Here is a 23,829-nt window from a genome sequence, read left to right as displayed (position 1 = left end):
TCGTGTTTAATTAGATTAGTTAGTTACCATCGCAGTTTTAATGAACATCACATTGACATGACGCTCTACAGCACACACACACACACAGAATCACACACACATAGACACACACAGACACAGACACACACAGACACACACAGTGACACACACACAGTGACACACAGACACACACACAGACACACACAGACACACACAGACACACACAGTGACACACACACAGTGACACACAGACACACACACAGACACACACAGACACACACAGACACACACAGTGACACACACACAGTGACACACAGACACACACACAGACACACACAGACACACACAGACACACACAGAATCACACACACATAGACACACACACACAGACACACACAGACACACACAGACACACACAGACACACACAGTGACACACACACAGTGACACACAGACACACACACAGACACACACACACAGTGACACACACAGTGACACACACAGTGACACACACAGTGACACACACACACAGTGACACACACACAGTGACACACACACACAGACACACACAGACACACACACACAGTGACACACACAGACACACACAGTGACACACACACAGTGACACACACACACACACAGACACACACAGACACACACACAGACACACACAGACACACACACAGACACACACACAGACACACACACTCACACACACAATCACACACACACAGACACACACACACAGACACACACACAGTGACACACACACAGACACACACACAGACACACACACAGACACACACACACAGTGACACACACACAGTGACACACACACAGACACACACACAATCACACACACACAGACACACACACACAGACACACACACACAGACACACACACAGACACACATTGTATGTATCGTCACTGGCTAACCCACCCACGCAATTATATAACCCAGACAAGTTCCTGCCGGAGGCACCCCCAAAGCAACAGGCGGAACGTCGGACAACTGACGACAAGACCCCACAGACCCCTCCCCCCTCCCCCCCACGACAGCCCCTCCCCCTCATCCCATCGAGTTATAAATAAAACTTTGACACCCACCCACCCACTCACCCACCCACTCATCCACCCGCTCACCCACCCGCTCACCCACCCGCTCACCCACCCGCTCACCCACCCGCTCACCCACCCGCTCACCCACCCGCTCACCCACCCGCTCACCCACCCGCTCACCCACCCGCTCACCCACCCGCTCACCCACCCGCTCACCCACCCGCTCACCCACCCGCTCACCCACCCGCTCACCCACCCGCTCACCCACCCGCTCACCCACCCGCTCACCCAACCACCCGCTCATCCACCCGCTCACCCACCCACCCGCTCACCCACCCGCTCACCCACCCGCTCACCCACCCGCTCACCCACCCGCTCACCCACCCACCCGCTCACCCACCCGCTCATCCACTCACCCTCTCCCTGTGTCTCTCTCCCCGTGTCTCTCTCCCCCTGTGTCTCTCTCCCCGTGTCTCTCTCCCCGTGTCTCTCTCTCCCCGTGTCTCTCTCTCCCCGTGTCTCTCTCTCCCCGTGTCTCTCTCCCCGTGTCTCTCTCCCCGTGTCTCTCCCCGTGTCTCTCTCCCCGTGTCTCTCCCCGTGTCTCTCTCCCCGTGTCTCTCTCTCCCCGTGTCTCTCTCCCCGTGTCTCTCTCCCCGTGTCTCTCTCCCCGTGTCTCTCTCCCCGTGTCTCTCTCCCCCTGTCTCTCTCCCCGTGTCTCTCTCCCCGTGTCTCTCTCCCCGTGTCTCTCTCTCCCCGTGTCTCTCCCCGTGTCTCTCTCTCCCCGTGTCTCTCTCTCCCCGTGTCTCTCTCTCCCCGTGTCTCTCTCCCCGTGTCTCTCCCCGTGTCTCTCCCCGTGTCTCTCTCCCCGTGTCTCTCTCCCCGTGTCTCTCCCCGTGTCTCTCCCCGTGTCTCTCTCTCCCCGTGTCTCTCTCTCCCCGTGTCTCTCTCCCCGTGTCTCTCCCCGTGTCTCTCTCCCCGTGTCTCTCCCCGTGTCTCTCTCCCCGTGTCTCTCTCTCCCCGTGTCTCTCTCCCCGTGTCTCTCTCCCCGTGTCTCTCTCCCCGTGTCTCTCCCCGTGTCTCTCTCCCCGTGTCTCTCCCCGTGTCTCTCTCCCCGTGTCTCTCTCTCCCCGTGTCTCTCTCCCCGTGTCTCTCTCCCCGTGTCTCTCTCCCCGTGTCTCTCTCCCCGTGTCTCTCTCCCCCTGTCTCTCTCCCCGTGTCTCTCTCCCCGTGTCTCTCTCCCCGTGTCTCTCTCCCCGTGTCTCTCTCCCCGTGTCTCTCTCCCCGTGTCTCTCTCCCCGTGTCTCTCTCCCCGTGTCTCTCTCTCCCCGTGTCTCTCTCTCCCCGTGTCTCTCTCCCCGTGTCTCTCTCCCCGTGTCTCTTAAACGTCATCGAAGATGTTCCTTCCTCTGGACAATGAAGAATACCGCCCAGAGGGCTGATAGCTGCACACACAGAGACACGGGGAGAGAGACACGAGGGGAGAGACACGGTGAGAGAGAGACACGGGGAGAGAGACACGGGGAGAGAGACACGGGGAGAGAGAGACACGGGGAGAGAGACACGGGGAGAGAGACACGGGGAGAGAGACACAGTGAGAGAGAGACACGAGGAGAGAGACACGAGGAGAGAGACAGTGAGAGAGAGACACGGGGAGAGAGACACAGTGAGAGAGAGACACGGGGAGAGAGACACGGGGAGAGACACGGGGAGAGACACGGTGAGAGAGAGACACGGGGAGAGAGACACGGGGAGAGACACGGTGAGAGAGAGACACGGGGAGAGAGACACGGGGAGAGAGACACGGGGAGAGACACGGTGAGAGAGAGACACGGGGAGAGAGACACGGGGAGAGAGACACGGTGAGAGAGACACGGGGAGAGAGAGACACGGGGAGAGAGACACGAGGAGAGAGACACAGTGAGAGAGACACAGTGAGAGAGAGACACGGGGAGAGAGACACGGGGAGAGACACGGTGAGAGAGAGACACGGGGAGAGAGACACGGGGAGAGAGACACGGGGAGAGAGACACGGGGAGAGACACGGTGAGAGAGAGACACGGGGAGAGAGACACGGGGAGAGAGACACGGTGAGAGAGACACGGGGAGAGAGAGACACGGGGAGAGAGACACGAGGAGAGAGACACAGTGAGAGAGACACAGTGAGAGAGAGACACGGGGAGAGAGACACGGGGAGAGACACGGTGAGAGAGAGACACGGGGAGAGAGACACGGGGAGAGAGACACGGGGAGAGACACGGTGAGAGAGAGACACGGGGAGAGAGACACGGGGAGAGAGACACGGTGAGAGAGACACGGGGAGAGAGAGACACGGGGAGAGAGACACGAGGAGAGAGACACAGTGAGAGAGACACAGTGAGAGAGAGACACGGGGAAAGAGACACGGGGAGAGACACGGTGAGAGAGAGACACGGGGAGAGAGACACGGGGAGAGAGACACGGTGAGAGACACGGTGAGAGAGAGACACGGGGAGAGAGACACGGGGAGAGAGACACGGGGAGAGAGACACGGTGAGAGAGACACGGTGAGAGAGAGACACGGGGAGAGAGACACGGGGAGAGAGACACGGGGAGAGACACGGTGAGAGAGAGACACGGGGAGAGAGACACGGGGAGAGAGACACGGGGAGAGACACGGTGAGAGAGAGACACGGGGAGAGAGACACGGGGAGAGAGACACGGGGAGAGAGACACGAGGAGAGAGACACGGGGAGAGAGACACGGGGAGAGAGACACAGTGAGAGAGAGACACGGGGAGAGAGACACGGGGAGAGAGACACGGGGAGAGAGACACAGTGAGAGAGAGACACGGGGAGAGAGACACGGGGAGAGAGAGACACGGGGAGAGAGACACGTAGAGACACGGGGAGAGAGAGACACGGGGAGAGAGAGACACGGGGAGAGAGACACGGGGAGAGAGACACGGGGAAAGACACGGTGAGAGAGAGACACGGTGAGAGAGAGACACGGGGAGAGAGACACGGGGAGAGAGACACGAGGAGAGAGACACGGTGAGAGAGACACGGGGAGAGAGACACGGGGAGAGAGACACGGGGAGAGACACGGGGAGAGACACGGGGAGAGAGACACGGGGAGAGAGACACGGGGAGAGAGACACGGGGAGAGAGACACGGTGAGAGAGACACGGTGAGAGAGACACGGGGAGAGAGACACGGGGAGAGACACGGTGAGAGAGACACGGTGAGAGAGACACGGGGAGAGAGACACGGGGAGAGACACGGGGAGAGAGACACGGGGAGAGAGACATGGGGAGAGAGACACGGGGAGAGACACGGGGAGAGAGACACGGGGAGAGAGACACGGGGAGAGAGACACGGGGAGAGAGACACGGGGAGAGAGACACGGGGAGAGAGACACGGTGAGAGAGACACGGGGAGAGACACGGTGAGAGAGAGACACGGGGAGAGAGACACGGGGAGAGAGACACGGGGAGAGACACGGTGAGAGAGAGACACGGGGAGAGAGACACGGGGAGAGAGACACGGTGAGAGAGACACGGGGAGAGAGACACGGGGAGAGAGACACGGGGAGAGAGACACGGGGAGAGAGACACGGGGAGAGACACGGTGAGAGAGAGACACGGTGAGAGAGAGACACGGGGAGAGAGACACGGGGAGAGAGACACGGGGAGAGAGACACGGGGAGAGAGAGACACGGTGAGAGAGAGACACGGGGAGAGAGACACGGGGAGAGAGACACGGGGAGAGAGACACGGGGAGAGAGAGAGACACGGGGAGAGAGATGCGGTGAGAGAGACACGGGGAGAGACACGGGGAGAGACACGAGGAGAGAGACACGGGGAGAGAGAGACACGGGGAGAGAGACACGGGGAGAGAGACACGGGGAGAGAGAGACACGGGGAGTGAGTGGGTGAGTGAGTGAGTGAGTGGGTGAGTGAGTGGGTGAGTGAGTGAGTGAGTGGGTGAGTGCGTGAGTGGGTGGGTGAGTGAGTGAGTGAGTGACTGACTGAGTGACTGAGTGAGTGAGTGAGGACTGAGTGACTGAGTGAGTGAGTGACTGAGTGACTGAGTGAGTGACTGAGTGAGTGAGTGATGAGTGAGTGACTGAGTGACTGAGTGAGTGACTGAGTGAGTGAGTGACTGAGTGACTGAGTGAGTGAGTGAGTGAGTGACTGAGTGAGTGACTGAGTGAGTGAGTGACTGAGTGACTGAGTGAGTGACTGAGTGAGTGATGAGTGAGTGACTGAGTGACTGAGTGAGTGACTGAGTGAGTGAGTGACTGAGTGAGTGACTGAGTGAGTGAGTGAGTGACTGAGTGAGTGAGTGAGTGACTGAGTGAGTGACTGACTGACTGAGTGGGTGAGTGAGTGACTGACTGAGTGAGTGACTGACTGACTGACTGAGTGAGTGACTGACTGAGTGGGTGAGTGAGTGAGTGGTGAGTGAGTTGGTGAACTCACCGTGAGTTCTCCGCGTCGTCTGCGGCGTCTTCAGCGTTGAAGTCGAGCGGCTCCACGTCTCTCAAGAGCTCCACCCGGTCACAATCAGAGACACCACCACGCACTGTACATACAGTCACACACACACACACACACATAGTGACACACACACACAGTGACACACACACACAGACACACACACACAGACACACACACACAGACACACACACAGACACACACACAGACACACACAGACACACACACACAGACACACACACAGTCACACACACACACACAGTGACACACAGTTACACAGACACACACAGATACACACATAGTGACACACACACACAGTGACACACACACACAGACACACACACACAGACACACACACACAGACACACACACAGTCACACACACACACACAGTGACACACAGTTACACAGACACACACAGATACACACACACACAGACACAGTGACACACACACAGACACACACACAGACACACACAGACAGTCACACACACAGTGTCACACACACACACACAGACACACAGACACACACAGACACACACAGACACACACACTGATCCACCCATCCACTCACTAACCCACTCACCCACCCACCCACCCACTCACCCACCCACTCACCCACTCACCCACTCACTCACCCACTCACACACTCACCCACCCACTTACTCACCCACTCACCCACCACTCACTCACCCACCCACCACCACCCACTCACCCACCCACTCACCCACTCACTCACCCACTCACTCACCCACCCACTCACTCACCCACCCACCACCACCCACCCACCCACCACCACCACCCACCCCCACCCACCACCCACCACCCACCCACCCACCACCCACCCCCCACCACCCACCCACCCACCCACTCACCCACCCCACCCACTCACCCACCCACCCACTCACCCACCCACCCACCCACCCACTCACCCACTCACTCACCCCACCCCCACCACTCACCACCCACCCACCCACCCACCCACCCACCCACCCACCCACCCACCCACCCCCACCCACCCACCCACCCACCACCCACCCCACCCACCCACCCACCCACCCATCACCCACCACCACCCACCACCCACTCACTCACCCACCACCCACCACCCACTCACCCCACCCACCCACCACCCACCCACTCACCCACCACCCACCCACTCACCCACCACCCACCACTCACCCACCCACCCACTCACCCCACCCACCCACCCACCACCCACCACCACCCACCCACCCACCACCCACCCACCCACCCACCACCACCCACCCACCACCCACCCACCCACCCACCCACCCACTCACCCACCCCACCCACCCACCACCCACTCACCCACCCACCCACCCACCCACCACACCACTCACCCCACCCACCCACCCACTCACCACTCACCCACCACCCACCCACTCACCCACCACCCACCCACTCACCCACTCACCCACCCACCACCCACTCACCCACCCACCACCCACTCACCCACCCACTCACCCACCACCCCACCCACTCACCCACTCACCCACCCACTCACCCCACTCACCCACCCACCCACCCCCCCACTCACTCACTACCACCCACCCACCCACTCACTCACTCACCCACCCACCCACCCACCCACCCACCCACCCCACCCACCCACTCACCACCCCACCCACCACCCACCCACCCACCCACCCCTCACCCACCACTCACCCACTCACTCACCCCACTCACTCACCCACTCACCCACCCACTCACTCACTCACCCACCCACTCACCCACCCACTCACCCACCACCCACTCACCCACCCACCCACTCACCCACCCCACCCACTCACCCACCCACCCACCCACTCACCCACCCACCCCACCCACCACCCACCCACCCACTCACCCACCCCACCCACTCACCCACCCACCCACCCACTCACTCACTCACTCACCCACTCACCCACCCACTCACCCACCCACCCACCCACCCACTCACTCACTCACCCACCCACCCACTCACCCACCCACCCACCACTCACCCACCCACCCACTCACTCACCCACCACCCCCACCCACCCACCCACCCACCCACCCACCCACCACCCCACCCACCCACACCACCCACTCACCCACCCACCCACTCACCCACCCACCCACCCACCCACTCACCCACCCACTCACCCACCACCCACTCACTCACCCACCCACTCACTCAGCCACCCACCCACTCACCACCACCCACCCACCCACTCACCCACTCACCCACCCACTCACCCACTCACTCACTCACTCACCCACTCACTCACCCACCCACCCACCCACTCACCCACCCACCCACTCACCCACTCACTCACCCACTCACCCACCCACCCACCCACTCATCCACCCACCCACCTACCCACTCACTCACCCACTCACCCACCCACTCACCCACCCACCCCCACCCACCCACCCACCCACCCACTCACCCACCCACCCACCCACTCACCCACCCACCCACCCACCCACCCACTCACCCACCCACCCACCCACCCACCCACTCACCCACTCACCCACTCACCCACCCACCCACTCACCCACCCACCCACTCACCCACCCACTCACCCACTCACCCACTCACCCACTCACTCACCCACCCACTCACCCACTCACCCACTCACCCACCCACTCACCCACTCACTCACCCACCCACCAACCCACTCACCCACCCACCCACCCACCCACCCACTCACCCACCCACCCACCCACTCACCCACCCACTCACCCACTCACCCACTCACTCACCCACCCACTCACTCAGCCACCCACCCACTCACCCACCCACTCACCCACCCACCCACTCACCCACCCACTCACCCACTCACTCACTCACTCACCCACTCACTCACCCACCCACTCACCCACCCACTCACCCACCCACCCACTCACTCACCCACTCACCCACCCACCCACCCACTCACCCACCCACCCACCCACTCACTCACTCACCCACCCACCCACCCACCCACTCACCCACCCACCCACCCACCCACTCACCCACCCACCCACCCACTCACCCACCCACCCACCCACTCACCCACCCACCCACTCACCCACCCACCCACCCACCCACTCACCCACTCACCCACTCACCCACCCACCCACTCACCCACCCACCCACTCACCCACTCACCCACTCACCCACCCACCCACTCACCCACCCACCCACTCACCCACCCACCCACCCACTCACTCACCCACTCACCCACCCACCCACTCACCCACCCACCCACTCACCCACTCACCCACCCACCCACCCACTCACCCACCCACCCACCCACCCACTCACCCACCCACCCACCCACTCACCCACTCACCCACTCACCCACCCACCCACTCACCCACCCACCCACTCACCCACTCACCCACTCACCCACTCACTCACCAACCCACTCACCCACTCACCCACTCACTCACCCACCCACCCACCCACCCACCCACCCACTCACTCACCAACCCACTCACCCACCCACCCACTCACCCACCCACTCACCCACCCACCCACCCACTCACCCACTAAACCACGTCTGTCCGTGTCTGCACCACGCAGCGTCTTCTGCCGTGTCTCCTCCGATGTCGATCTTCCCGTCATCCGTCCACTCCGAGCTGTTGCGGTCGTGGTGGTGGCGGCGGTGGTGGCGGTGGTGGCGGTGGTGGCGGTGGTGGCAGGAGACTCACCATGAGCGCCATACCGTTCTCTCCACTCCTGTAGCAGCAGCAGCAGCAGCATCATCATCATCAGTAGTAGTATTATCATCATCATCATCAGCAGTATCATCATCATCGTCATCAGCAGTATCATCATCATCATCAGTAGTAGTATCATCATCATCATCATCACCACCATCACCATCATCACCACCACCATCACCACCACCATCACCACCACCATCATCACCACCATCATCACCATCACCACCATCACCACCACCATCATCACCATCATCATCATCACCACCATCATCATCATCACCATCACCACCACCATCACCATCACCACCACCACCATCACCATCATCATCACCACCACCACCATCACCATCACCACCACCATCATCACCACCATCATCACCATCACCATCACCACCATCATCACCATCATCACCATCACCACCACCACCATCACCACCATCATCACCATCATCATCATCATCACCACCACCACCACCACCATCACCATCACCACCATCACCATCATCACCATCACCACCACCATCATCACCACCATCATCACCACCATCATCACCACCATCATCACCACCACCACCATCATCACCATCACCACCACCACCATCACCACCATCATCACCACCATCATCACCACCATCATCACCATCATCACCATCACCACCACCACCATCACCACCACCATCACCATCACCAACACCACCACCATCATCACCACCATCATCACCACCATCATCACCACCATCACCACCATCCCTCACCTTTCTCCGAGTGTCACCATCCTCCTGTCTTTGACGCCTTCGTTTCTCTGATGGACACACACAGAGACACACACAGAGACACACACAGTTACACACACAGACGCAGAGACACACACAGTTACACACACAGAGACACACACAGTTAGACACACAGAGACACACACAGAGACACACACAGTTACACACACAGACGCAGAGACACACACAGTTACACACACAGAGACACACACAGTTAGACACACAGAGACACACACAGTTACACACACAGTTAGACACACAGAGACACACACAGAGACACACACAGTTACACACACAGACGCAGAGACACACACAGAGACACACACAGTTACACACACAGTTAGACACACAGAGACACACACAGTTACACACACAGACACAAAGACACACAGAGACACACACAGTTACACACACAGAGACACACACAGAGACACACACAGAGACACACAGACACACACACACAGAGACACACACAGAGACACACAAAGAGACACACAGACACACACACACAGAGACACACACAGTTACACACACACAGACACACACAGTACACACACAGAGACACACACACAGAGACACACACAGAGACACACACAGAGACACACACACAGACACACACACAGACACACACAGTGACACACACAATGACACACACACACACACAGACACACACAAACACACACCACACACAGACACACACACACACTGACACACACTCACACACACACACAGACACACACACACACCACCACCACCCACCTCGTTTGAGTGACACACATAGTGACACACACACACAGACAGACAGACACACACACACCACCACCACCACCACCACACAGAGACACACACAGTGACACACACACACAGACAGACACACACACACCACCACCACCACCACCACCTCGCCTGAGTGACACACAGAGACACACACACACACACAGTGACACACACACAGTGACACACACACAGACACACACACACACAGACACACACACACAGACACACACAGACACACACAGACACACACAGACACACACAGACACACACACAGACACACACACACAGACACACACACACAGACACACACAGAGACACACACACAGACACACACCACCACCACCACCAGCACCTCGTCTGAGTAGTTCTGCGCCCTCCTCTATGAGGTCAGAGGTCATCTCGTCGTCACCGATGAACTGCTGGAAGCCGAGAAGCTTCAGAAGACGCGTGCCAATCCTGGAGATACAACACTCACTCGTTCACTCTTTCATTCATTCATTCACTTATTCATTCATTTATTCAGTCAGTCACTCAGTCACTCACTCATTCACTCGTTCACTCATTCATTCATTCACTCAGTCACTCATTCACTCATTCATTCATTCACTCACTCATTTATTTATTCATTCACTCACTCATTCACTCAGTCAGTCATTCACTCATTCATTTATTTATTCATTCACTCACTCATTCATTTATTCATTCACTCACTCATTCATTTATGCATTCACTCACTCATTTATTTATTCATTCACTCACTCATTCACTCAGTCAGTCATTCACTCATTCATTCATTTATTCATTCACTCACTCATTCATTTATTCATTCACTCACTCATTTATTTATTCATTCACTCACTCATTCACTCAGTCAGTCATTCACTCATTCATTCATTTATTCATTCACTCACTCATTCATTTATTCATTCACTCACTCATTTATTTATTCACTCACTCATTCATTCATTCACTCATTCATTCATTTATTTATTCAGTCAGTCACTCAGTCACTCACTCATTCACTCGTTCACTCGTTCATTCATTCAGTCAGTCACTCATTTATTCATTCACTCAGTCAGTCATTCACTCATTCATTCACTCAGTCAGTCAGTCATTCACTCATTCATTTATTTATTCACTCACTCGTTCATTTATTCATTCACTCACTCATTCATTTATTCATTCACTCACTCACTTATTAATTCACTCACTCATTCATGTATTCATTCACTCACTCATTCATTTATTCATTCACTCACTCATTCATGTATTAATTCACTCACTCATTTATTCACTCAATCATTCATGTATTCATTCACTCATTCATTCACTCATTCACTCACTCATTCATTCACTCACCCAATCACTCATGCATTCACTCACTCATTCATTCACTCATTCATTCCCTCACTCACTCATACACTCACTCATTCACTCATACACTCACTCATTCACTCATACACTCACTCACTCACACACTCACTCATTCACTCACTCACACTTACACTCATTCATTCACTCACTCGTTAATTCACTCACTCATACACCAACTCACTCATACACTCACTCATTCATTCACTCATTCATTCACACACTCACTCACTCACACATTCACTCACAGCTTCACGATATCCACTGTCAGTGAGTGGCTGAATGAGTGTCTGGGTGAGTGAATGGCTGGGTGAGTGGCTTGCTGAAAGAGTGTCTGGGTCTGTGAGTGGGTGGGTGAGTGAGTGGGTGAGTGAGTGGGTGGGTGGTTGGGTGGGTGGGTGAGTGAGTGAGTGAGTGAGTGAGTGGGTGGGTGGGTGGATGAGTGAGTGAGTGAGTGACTGAGTGACTGAGTGAGTGAGTGAGTGACTGAGTGAGTGACTGGGTGAGTGACTGAATGAGTGTCTGGGTCTGTGAGTGGGTGAGTGAGTGGGTGAGTGAGTGAGTGAGTGGCTGAGTGACTGACTGGGTGAGTGACTGAGTGACTGACTGGGTGAGTGAATGGCTGGGCGAGTGGCTTGCTGAAAGAGTGTCTGGGTCTGTGAGTGGGTGGGTGAGTGAGTGGGTGAGTGAGTGGGTGGGTGGTTGGGTGGGTGGGTGAGTGAGTGAGTGAGTGGGTGAGTGGGTGGGTGGGTGGGTGAGTGAGTGAGTGACTGAGTGAGTGAGTGACTGACTGACTGAGTGAGTGACTGAGTGAGTGACTGAATGAGTGCCTGGGTCTGTGAGTGGGTGAGTGAGTGGGTGGGTGGGTGGCTGGGTGGGTGGGTGAGTGAGTGAGTGGGTGAGTGGGTGGGTGGGTGGGTGGGTGAGTGAGTGAGTGACTGAGTGAGTGACTGACTGAGTGACTGACTGGGTGAGTGACTGAGTGACTGAGTGAGTGACTGAGTGACTGACTGGGTGAGTGACTAAATGAGTGTCTGGGTCTGTCAGTGAGTGAGTGAGTGACTGAGTGAGTGAGTGAGTGAGTGACTGAGTGAGTGAGTGACTGACTGAGTGACTGAGTGACTGACTGGGTGAGTGACTGAGTGACTGAGTGAGTGACTGAGTGACTGAGTGAGTGACTGAGTGACTGAGTGAGTGACTGAGTGACTGACTGGGTGAGTGACTGAATGAGTGTCTGGGTCTGTGAGTGAGTGAGTGAGTGACTGAGTGAGTGAGTGACTGACTGAGTGACTGAGTGACTGACTGGGTGAGTGACTGAGTGACTGAGTGAGTGACTGAGTGACTGACTGGGTGAGTGACTGAGTGACTGACTGGGTGAGTGACTGAGTCTCACGTGAAGTATGTGGCCAGGCAGACGAGGGCGATGGTGATGGGGTAGTAAAGGTAAAATCCATCGGCCATGAAAGAGATGACATCCATGTGCCCCATCAGCTGTAGCGGTAGCAGCATCATCATCATCATCAGTAGTAGTATCATCATCATCATCAGTAGTAGTATCATCATCATCATCATCAGTAGTATCATCAGCCACCCACCCACCCACTCACCCACTAACCCACCCACCCACTCACCCACCACCCACTCACCCACCCACCCACCCACCCACCCACACACCCACTCACCCACCCACCCACTCACCCACCACCCACTCACCCACCCACCCACCCACCCACACACCCACTCACCCACCCACCCACCCACTCAGTCAGTTAGACACTCACTCACTCAGTCACTCACTCAGTCACCCACCCACCCACTCAGTCAGTTAGACACTCACTCACCCACCCACCCACCCACCCACCCACCCACTCACCCACCCACCCACTCACTCAGTCAGTTAGACACTCACTTAGACACCCACCCAAACACCCACTCACCCACCCACTCACCCACCCACTCAGTCAGTTAGACACTCACTCACTCAGTCACTCACTCAGTCACCCACCCACCCACTCAGTCAGTTAGACACTCACTTAGACACCCACCCACCCACCCACTCACCCACCCACTCACCCACCCACCCACCCACCCACTCACCCACTCACCCACCCACTCACCCACCCACTCACCCACTCACCCACCCACCCACTCACCCACTCACCCACCCACTCACCCACCACCCACCCACCCACTCACCCACCCACTCACCCACTCACCCACCCACCCACCCACTCACCCACCCACCCACCCACCCACCCACTCACTCACCCACTCACCCACCCACCCACCCACTCACCCACTCACCAACCCACCCACTCACCCACCCACCCACTCACCCACCCACCCACCCACCCACTCACCCACTCACCCACCCACCCACCCACTCAGTCAGTTAGACACTCACTCACCCACCCACCCACCCACTCACCCACCCACCCACTCACTCACCCACCCACCCACTCACTCAGTCAGTTAGACACTCACTTAGACACCCACCCAAACACCCACTCACCCACCCACTCACCCACCCACTCAGTCAGTTAGACACTCACTCACTCAGTCACTCACTCAGTCACCCACCCACCCACTCAGTCAGTTAGACACTCACTTAGACACCCACCCACCCACCCACTCACCCACCCACCCCACCCACCCACCCACCCACTCACCCACTCACCCACTCACCCACCCACCCACTCACCCACTCACCCACCCACTCACCCACCCACCCACCCACTCACCCACCCACTCACCCACTCACCCACCCACTCACCCACCCACCCACCCACTCACCCACTCACCCACCCACCCACCCACCCACTCACCCACTCACCAACCCACCCACTCACCCACCCACCCACTCACCCACCCACCCACCCACCCACTCACCCACTCACCCACCCACCCACCCACTCAGTCAGTTAGACACTCACTCACTCAGTCACTCACTCAGTCACCCACCCACCCACTCAGTCAGTTAGACACTCACTCACCCACCCACCCACCCACTCACCCACCCACCCACTCACTCACCCACCCACCCACTCACTCAGTCAGTTAGACACTCACTTAGACACCCACCCAAACACCCACTCACCCACCCACTCACCCACCCACTCAGTCAGTTAGACACTCACTCACTCAGTCACTCACTCAGTCACCCACCCACCCACTCAGTCAGTTAGACACTCACTCACCCACCCACCCACCCACTCACCCACCCACCCACCCACTCACTCAGTCAGTTAGACACTCACTTAGACACCCACCCAAACACCCACTCACCCACCCACTCACCCACCCACCCACTCACTCACCCACCCACCCACCCACCCACCCACTCACTCAGTCAGTTAGACACTCACTTAGACACCCACCCAAACACCCACTCACCCACCCACTCACCCACCCACTCAGTCAGTTAGACACTCACTCACTCAGTCACTCACTCAGTCACCCACCCACCCACCCACTCAGTCAGTTAGACACTCACTTAGACACCCACCCACTCACCCACCCACCCACCCACTCACCCACCCACTCACTCCACCCACCCACCCACCCACTCACCCACTCACCCACTCACCCACCCACCCACCCACTCACCCACCCACTCACCCACCCACTCACTCACTCACCCACCACCCACCCACTCACCCACCCACCCACCCACCCACTCACCCACCCACCCACCCACTCACCCACTCACCAACCCACCCACTCACCCACCCACCCACTCACCCACCACCCACCCACCCACCCACTCACCCACCCACCCACCCACTCAGTCAGTTAGACACTCACTTAGACACACACCCACCCACCCACTCACCCACTCACCCACCCACCCACCCACTCAGTCAGTTAGTCACTCACTCACGTCACTCACTCAGTCACCCACCCACCCACTCAGTCAGTTAGACACTCACTTAGACACCCACCCACCCACTCACCCACCCAACCACCCACCCACTAAGTCAGTTAGACACTCACTCACCCACTCACCCACCCACCCACCCACTCACCCACCCACCCACCCACTCAGTCAGTTAGACACTCACTTAGACACCCACCCACCCACCCACTCACTCACTCACTCACCCACTCACTCACTCACCCACTCACCCACCCACTCACTCACTCACTCACCCACTCACTCACTCACCCACTCACCCACCCACTCACTCACTCACTCACCCACCCACTCACCCACCCACCCACCCACCCACTCACCCACCCACCCACCCATTCACCCACCCACCCACCCACTCACCCACCCACCCACCCACCCACCCACTCACCACTCACCCACCCACCCACTCACCCACCCACCCACCCACTCACCCACTCACCCACCCACCCACCACTCACCCACCCACCCACCCACTCACCCACTCACCCACCCACCCACCCACCCACTCACTCACCCACCCACCCACTCACCCACCCACCCACTCACCCACCCACCCACCCACTCACCCACCCACCCACTCACTCACCCACCCACCCACCCACCCATTCACCCACCCACCCACCCACTCACCACCACCCACCCACCCACTCACCCACTCACCCACCCACCCACCCACTCACCCACCCACCCACCCACTCACCACCACCCACCCACCCACTCACCCACCCCACTCACCCACCCACCCACTCACCCACCCACTCACCCACCCACCCACCCACCCACTCACCCACTCACCCACCCACCCACCCACTCACCCACTCACCCACTCACCCACCCACTCACCCACCCACCCACCCACCAACCCACCCACTCACCCACTCACCCACCCACCCACCCACTCACCCACCCACCCACCCACCCACTCACCCACTCACCCACCCACTCACCCCACCCACCCACCCACCCACTCCCCACCCACCCACCCACCCACTCACCCACCCACCCACCCACCCACTCACCCACCCACCCACCCACCCACTCACCCACCCACCCACCCACCCACTCACCCACCCACTCACCCACTCACCCACCCACCCACTCACCCACCCACCCACCCACCCACCCACTCACCCACCCACCCACCCACCCACTCACCCACCACCCACTCACCCACCCACCCACCACACCCACCCACCCACCCACCCACTCACCCACCCACCCACCCACCCACTCACCCCACCACCCACCCACTCACCCACCCACTCACCCACTCACCCACCCACCCACCCACCCACCCACTCACCACCCACCCACCCACCCACCCACTCACCCACCCACTCACCCACTCACCCACCCACTCACCCACCCACCCACCCACCCACCCACTCACCCACTCACCCACCCACTCACCCACCCACCCACCCACCCACTCAGTCAGTTAGACACTCACTTAGACACCCACCCACCCACCCACTCACCCACCCACCCACCCACTCAGTCAGTTAGACACTCACTTAGACACCCACCCACCCACCCACTCACTCACTCACTCACCCACTCACTCACTCACCCACTCACCCACCCACTCACTCACTCACTCACCCACTCACTCACTCACCCACTCACCCACCCACTCACTCACTCACTCACCCACCCACTCACCCACCCACCCACCCACCCACCCACCCACTCACCCACCCACCCACCCACCCATTCACCCACCCACCCACCCATTCACCCACCCACCCACCCACTCACCCACCCACCACCCACCCACTCACCCACTCACCCACCCACCCACTCACCCACCCACCCACCCACTCACCCACTCACCCACCCACCCACCCACTCACCCACCCACCCACCCACCCACTCACCCACTCACCCACCCACCCACCCACCCACTCACCCACCCACCCACTCACCCACCCACCCACTCACCCACCCACCCACCCACTCACCCACCCACCCACTCACTCACCCACCCACCCACCCACCCATTCACCCACCCACCCACCCACTCACCCACCCACCCACCCACTCACCCACTCACCCACCCACCCACCCACTCACCCACCCACCCACCCACCCACTCACCCACCCACCCACCCCACTCACCCACCCACTCACCCACCCACCCACTCACCCACCACCACCCACCCACCCACTCACCCACTCACCCACCCACCCACCCACCCACCCACCCTCACCCACTCACCCACTCACCCACCCACTCACCCACTCACCCACCCACTCACCCACCCACCCACCCACCCACTCACCCACCCACCCACCCACCCACCCACTCACCCACCCACTCACCCACCCACCCACCCACCCACTCACCCACCACCCACCCACCCACTCACCCACCCACCCACCCACCCACTCACCCACCCACCCACCCACTCACCCACCCACCCACCCACCCACTCACCCACCCACCCACCCACCCACCCACTCACCCACCCACCCACTCCACCCACCCACCCACTCACCCACCCACCCACCCACTCACCCACCCACCCACCCACTCACCCACCCACCCCACCCACCCACTCACCCACCCACCCACCCACCCACCCACTCACCCACCCACCCACTCACCCACCCACCCACCCACCCACCCACTCACCCACCCACCCACCCACTCACCCACCCACCCACCCACTCACCCACCCACCCACTCACCACCCACCCACCCACCCACCCACCCACCCACCCCACTCACCCACCCACCCACTCACCCACCCACCCACCCCACTCACCCACCCACCCACCCACCCACTCACCCACCACCCACCCACCCACCCACCCACTCACCCACCCACCCACCCACCCACCCACTCACCCACCACTCACCCACTCACCCACCCACCCACCCACCCACTCACCCACCCACCCACCCACCCACCCACTCACCCACCCACTCACCCACTCACCCACCCACTCACCCACCCACCCACCCACCCACCCACTCACCCACTCACCCACCCACTCACCCACCCACCCACCCACTCAGTCAGTTAGACACTCACTAGACCCACCCACCCACCCACTCACCCACCCACCCACCCACTCAGTCAGTTAGACACTCACTTAGACACCCACCCACCCACCCACTCACTCACTCACTCACCCATCACTCACTCACCCACCCACTCACCCACCCACTCACTCACTCACTCACCCACTCACTCACTCACCCACTCACCACCCACTCACTCACTCACTCACCCACCCACTCACCCACCCACCCACCCACCCACCCACTCACCCACCCACCCACCCACCCATTCACCCACCCACCCACCCACTCACCCACCCACCCACCCACCCACTCACCCACTCACCACCCACCCACTCACCCACCCACCCACCCACTCACCCACTCACCCACCCACCCACCCACTCACCCACCCACCCACCCACCCACTCACCCACTCACCCACCCACCCACCCACCCACTCACCCACCCACCCACTCACCCACCCACCCACTCACCCACCCACCCACCCACTCACCCACCCACCCACACACTCACCCACCCACCCACCCATTCACCCACCCACCCACCCACTCACCCACCCACCCACCCACTCACCCACTCACCCACCCACCCACCCACCCACCCACCCACCCACCCACCCACCCACCCACCCACCCACTCACCCACCCACTCACCCACCCACCCACCCACTCACCCACCCACTCACCCACCCACCCACTCACCCACCCACCCACCCACCCACTCACCCACTCACCCACCACCCACCCACCCACCCACTCACCCACTCACCCACTCACCCACCCACTCACCCACTCACCCACCCACTCACCCACCCACCCACCCACCCACTCCACCCACCCACCCCACCCACCCACCCACTCACCCACTCACCCCCACTCACCCACCCACCCACCCACCCACTCACCCACCCACCCACCCACCCACTCACCCACCCACCCACCCACCCACTCACCCACCCACCCACCCACTCACCCACCCACCCACCCACCCACCCACCCACTCACCCACCCACCCACCCACCCACCCACCCACCACCCACCACCACCCCACCCACCCACCCACCCACCCACCCACCCACCACCCACCCACCCACCCACTCACCCACCCACCCACCCACTCACCCACCCACCCACCCACCCCACCCACCCACCCACCACCCACCCACTCACCCACCCACCACCCACTCACCCACCCACCTCACCCACTCACCCACCCACCCACCCACCCACCCACCCACCCACCCACCCACCCACCCACCCACCCACTCACCCACTCACCCACCCACCCACTCACCCACTCACCCACCCACTCACCCACACCCACCCACCACCACCCACCCACCCACCCACCCACCCACTCACCACTCACCCACCCACCCACCCCACCACCCACTCACCCACCCACCCACTCACCCACCCACCCACCCACTCACCCACTCACCCACCCACCCACCCACTCACCCACTCACCCACCACCCACCCACCCACCCACTCACCCACTCACCCACCCACCCACCCACTCACCCACCCACCCACTCACCCACCCACTCACCCACCCACCCACTCACCCACCCACCCACCCACTCACCCACCCACCCACCCACCCATTCACCCACCCACCCACCCACTACCCACCCACCCACCCACTCACCCACTCACCCACCCACCCACCCACTCACCCACCACCCACCCACTCACCACCCACCCACCCACTCACCCACCCACCCACTCACCCACCCACCCACCCACCCACTCACCCACCCACCCACTCACCCACCCACCCACCCACTCACCCACCCACCCACTCACCCACCCACCCACCACCCACCCACTCACCCACTCACCCACTCACCCACCCACTCACCCACTCACCCACCCACTCACCCACCCACCCACCCACCCACCAACCCACCCACTCACCCACTCACCCACCCACCCACCCACTCACCCACCCACCCACCCACCCACTCACCCACCCACCCACCCACCCACCCACTCACCCACCCACCCACCCACCCACCCACCCACCCACTCACCCACCCACCCACCCACTCACCCACCCACTCACCCACTCACCCACCCACCCACCCACCCACTCACCCACCCACCCACCCACCCACTCACCCACCCACTCACCCACTCACCCACCCACCCACTCACCCACCCACCCACCCACCCACTCACCCACCCACCCACCCACCCACTCACCCACCCACCCACTCACCCACCCACCCACCCACCCACCCACTCACCCACCCACCCACCCACCCACCCACTCACCCACCCCACTCACCCACTCACCCACCCACCCACCCACCCACCCACTCACCCACCCACCCACCCACCCACCCACTCACCCACCCACTCACCCACTCACCCACCACCCACTCACCACTCACCCACCCACTCACCACCCACCACCCACCCACCAACCCACCCACTCACCCACTCACCCACCCACTCACCCACCCACCCACCACCCACTCACCCATTCACCCACTCACCCATTCACCCACTCACCCACCCACCCACCCACCCACCCACCCATCCACCCACCCACCCACCCACCCACTCACCCACCCACCCACCCACCCACCCACTCACCCACCCACCCACCCACCCATCCACCCACCCACCCACTCACTCACCCACCCACCCACCCACTCACCCACCCACCCACTCACCCACCCACCCACCCACTCACCCACTCACCCACTCACCCACCCACTCACCATTCACCCACCCACTCACCCACCCACCCACCCACCCACCAACCCACCCACCCACCCACCCCCCACACCCGCCCACCGCCACCCGCCATTCACCCACCCGCCCAACCACCCACCCGCCCACTCACCCACTCACCCACTCACCCACCCACTCACCCACCCACCCACCCACCCACTCACCCACCCACCCACCCACTCACCCACCCACCCACCCACTCACCCACCCACCCACCCGCCCAACCGCCCACCCGCCCAACCGCCCACCCGCCCACCCACCCACTCACCCACTCACCCACCCACTCACCCACCCACCCACTCACCCACCCACCCACCCACCCACTCACCCACCGACCCACCCACTCACCCACCCACCCACTCACCCACCCACCCACCCACCCACTCACCCACCCACCCACTCACCCACCCACCCACCCACCCACCAACCCACCCACTCACCCACTCACCCACCCACCCACCCACCCACCACCCACCCACCCACCCACCCACTCACCCACCCACCCACCCACCCACCCACCCACTCACCCACCCACCCACCCACCCACCCACTCACTCACCCACCCACCCACCCGCCCAACCACCCACCCGCCCGCTCACCCACCCGCCCGCTCACCCACCCACTCACCCAACCACCCACCCACTCACCCACCCGCTCACCCACCCGCTCACCCACCCGCCCAACCACCCACCCACTCACCCACCCGCTCACCCCACCCACCCGCTCACCCACCCACCCGCTCACCCACCCACCCGCCCAACCACCCACCCGCCCAACCACCCACCCGCCCACCCACCCACCCGCTCACCCACCCACCCGCTCACCCACACCACCCGCTCACCCACCCACCCGCCCCACACCACCCACCCGCCCACTCACCCACCCGCCCACTCACCCACCCACTCACCCACCCACCCACTCACCCACCCCACCCACTCACCCACCCACCCACCCACCCACTCACCACCCACCCACCCACTCACCCACCCACCCACCCACCCACTCACCCACCCACCCACCCACCCACTCACCCACCCACCCACCCACCCACCCACTCACCCACCCACCCACTCCACCCACCCACCCACCACCCACCCACTCACCACCCACTCACCCACCCACCCACCCACTCACCCACCCACCCACCCACTCACCCACCCACCCACCCACTCACCCCACTCACCCACCACCACCCACCCACTCACCCACTCACCCACTCACCCACTCACCCACTCACCCACTCACCCACCCACTCACCCACTCACCCACCACCCACTCACCCACTCACCCACCCACCCACCCACCCCACTCACTCACCCACCCACCCACCCACCCACTCACCTCACCCACCCACCCACCCACTCACCCACCCACCCACCCACCCACCCACCCACCCACTCACCCACTCACCCACCCACCCCACCCACCCACTCACCCACCACCACCCACTCACCCACTCACCCACCCACCCACCCACCCACTCCACCCACTCACCCACTCCACCCACTCACCCACCCACCCACCCACCCACTCACCCACCCACCCACCACCCACTCACCACCACCCACCCACCCACCCACCCACCCACCCACCCACTCACCCACCCACCCACCCACCCACCCACCCACCCACCCACCACCCACTCACCCACCCACCACCCACCCACCCACCCACCCACCCACCACCCACCCACCCACCCACTCACCACCCACCCACCCACTCACCCACCCACCCACCCACCCACCCACCCACCCACTCACCCACTCACCACCACCCACTCACCCACCCACCCACCCACCCACCCACCCACCCACCCACTCACCCACTCACCCACTCACCCACCCACCCACCCACCCACCCACTCACCCACTCACCCACTCACCCACCCACTCCACCCACCCACCCACCCACCTGCGTGTAAGCTGTCTCGATGTGCGAGTGTTTGGAGATGTGGGTGTCGATGTGGATGAGGCCGAGGAAGTTGAGGCAGAGGGGAGGGGTCAGGCGGCAG

At 61.1% G+C, this 23,829-nt stretch overlaps 1 long non-coding RNA gene across 1 annotated transcript; it reads right to left on the bottom strand.

Moving 5' to 3' along the window:
- Positions 1-2,221: 2,221 nt before the first annotated feature.
- Positions 2,222-23,829, bottom strand: LOC144955313 (uncharacterized). Its single transcript, XR_013641608.1, has 7 exons — positions 23,730-23,829; positions 13,524-13,621; positions 11,112-11,215; positions 9,965-10,011; positions 9,030-9,222; positions 5,498-5,600; positions 2,222-2,480 (listed from the first exon to the last, which is right to left on the bottom strand). It is a non-coding gene; the product is annotated as an uncharacterized LOC144955313 (long non-coding RNA).

Source organism: Lampetra fluviatilis, unplaced genomic scaffold (genome assembly GCF_964198595.1).
Source record: "Lampetra fluviatilis unplaced genomic scaffold, kcLamFluv1.1 SCAFFOLD_686, whole genome shotgun sequence".
NCBI lineage: Eukaryota > Metazoa > Chordata > Hyperoartia > Petromyzontiformes > Petromyzontidae > Lampetra > Lampetra fluviatilis.
The sequence above is the reverse complement of the archived record's forward strand: the minus strand, read 5'-3'. Positions and strand labels throughout refer to the sequence as shown.